This window comes from Octopus bimaculoides, chromosome 1 (assembly GCF_001194135.2).
Source record: "Octopus bimaculoides isolate UCB-OBI-ISO-001 chromosome 1, ASM119413v2, whole genome shotgun sequence".
Classification (NCBI taxonomy): Eukaryota; Metazoa; Mollusca; class Cephalopoda; order Octopoda; family Octopodidae; genus Octopus; species Octopus bimaculoides.
Window position 1 is genome coordinate 157,468,558 of NC_068981.1, and position 2,565 is coordinate 157,471,122.

Here is a 2,565-nt window from a genome sequence, read left to right on the forward strand (position 1 = left end):
GTGCGTGTGTGATTGTGTGTGTGTGTGTGTGTGTGTGTTTGTGTGTGTGTGTGTGTGTGTGTAAGATTATGAGAAGAATATGGATTAAATTTTGTTTAATATATATGGAACAACAGATATGGACATATTTTTAAATCGGTAGTGTTTCTGAGGGGGTTGAAAAAGGGCAAGTAAGAAGGTTCTACAAATTTGATATTTGTAAAATAAGGGATATTTTTCGGTTGTTTGATGTATAAAGGCTTTTGTTTCTCTCATTTCATTGTAGTCTTATGTGTGATAAAAGCCACTTAGTTGAGCAATGTTTTTCTCAGTACTTCTGCCGTGTGACTGTGGGTAAATTACTTGCAATTTATGGCTTATGGGATTCCGTTGTATGAGGAATATGAAAGGACATGCATAGGGAAATAGTTCCGCTTACTTTCTTACCTCATATCTGCATAAACTCAAGTCTATACAGAAACGAACACTCTAAAATAAAACATACGCAGGTCTGTAAAGAACGTGTGTACACACGAACACACATATGCATAGATGTAATCATCACACATTAAAAGTAAGATATATATCTGCAAATACAATTAGATGGACATCTACATGCATTTTTACATTTAGGCACATATGCTTGCTTATTTATTTATGGTTGCACACACAAATCCGATAATATCCATACATTTCTACATAAATGCAGACAGCCATATTTGTTCCATGCATACACATGTAAACACAGATGCACATGATATCACGTAGAAACTGATTCATAGTCACAGAAATACTCGCTGTACATACATACAAACATACATACATACATTCATACATACATGCATACATACATACACACATACATACATATATACATACATACATACATACATACATACGGATATACAAACACCAATATGTCTATCTATCTACCTGTATATGCATACACACACACGCTTATACATACATACATACATACATACATACATACATACATACATACATACACACACACACACACATACATACATACATATACATCCATGTACACAGACATACACACTGACACACACTCAGACACACACACGCACACCTATGTTTTGCAGAAACCTATCTTTATATATTCAGAGACACAAATTCCTATGTACATACTCAAACTCTCACACGCTTCCCCCAGAACATTGTAGCCATCACATTTACGCATGTATTCTGTCGAGATTCATTCAAACACCCTTTTATGCATGACACCACATGAAACATGCAACACGTACGCACATACACCCATCCAGCGCATGCACACGCCCATAGATTCAGCTCCCATGCTCACACATAAGCACACACAGACACATATACAGACGCAAATACAGCCTTGCAATAGCATATCTACATACAAAGCTATGTATACAGTGCTTGTTTTTTTGCCACACACATACGAAGAAAATATACTACGCACGTTCACATATAAATGAAAGCACACACACGCGCGCGCGCGTGCAGACACACACACACACACGCACACACACACCCACCCCCGCGTATATACCCACTGAAGCGTACAAGATTCTTCTTGCGTAAATTCTTCACCTTAGCCGTTAAAAACAATCCCCAAAAGTGTATAACAAAATATGTCCTGCATTTGTAAAAAGCAATCTCGCTCTTACAATCCACATCACAGAAATTCCATAAAGATAGTTTCCATTCTTGTATTTTAGTATTGTAGTCATCTATTTTACTTCTATCAGTTCGTTTAGCCTCAAGCTGTAACTAAACTATTTTCATGATAACGAAAAATTCGGACAGATTGAGGTACACCATTTTGTTTTCTGTGTTACAATTTTTTAAAAAATTGCATCAATCATTTACAATTGCCTCAAGGAGTTTCTTTGTTAGTTGTTTTGTTGCTTTTATGCTTTTGTTGTTGGTTGCCTGCATGACTATGTGTATGCCTATGTGTCATTGTATGTTTATGCGTATGTGCACGTGTTAGATTGTGTATGTGTAAAAGAGTGTGCAGTTGCATACATGCTTGTATAAATATATGCGTACATGTTGTTAATCTATCGATATTCGTATGAGTGAATTTGTATGGATAGCTTTATAAGTTTGTTTCTAGGAAAATGTTAGTGTATTTTTGTATTAGTGAATTAGCCTGTCAGTATACTCGTGTGTACACGGGAGCGCTGCAGTGAACCCAATATGCAGAAAATAGCAAACTTTATTAATGTTAAAATACTTGTAGCTTTTAATAGCGAGAGCAACAACAATAATAGCAATGGTTCTCTATTATTATTATTATTATTATTATTATTATTATTATTATTATTATTATTATTATTATTATTATTATTATTATTGTTGTTCAGTAGTTTTATTTTTATAACGTGCTTTCACTTCACTACCGAGCGCAGCTCTGTGCGCCTTGGGTATGTGCTGTGGTTTGCTGTGGTGCTCTTATGTTTACTGTATTGAAAGTGTTTTGCGTAGAATGTGTGCAATACCCAGTAGTGCAATTTTCTGTATGTTATATATATTTGTAAGTCCTGGTGTTTTTGTTATGTATTTGTCTGAATATTTTTTTATTATACC

At 35.0% G+C, this 2,565-nt stretch overlaps 1 protein-coding gene across 1 annotated transcript in view; it reads right to left on the bottom strand.

The window, feature by feature from the left end:
* Window positions 1-2,565, bottom strand: part of LOC106874088 (globin-like) — a 66,781-nt gene that overhangs the window by 7,217 nt on the left and 56,999 nt on the right. The window lies entirely within an intron of this gene.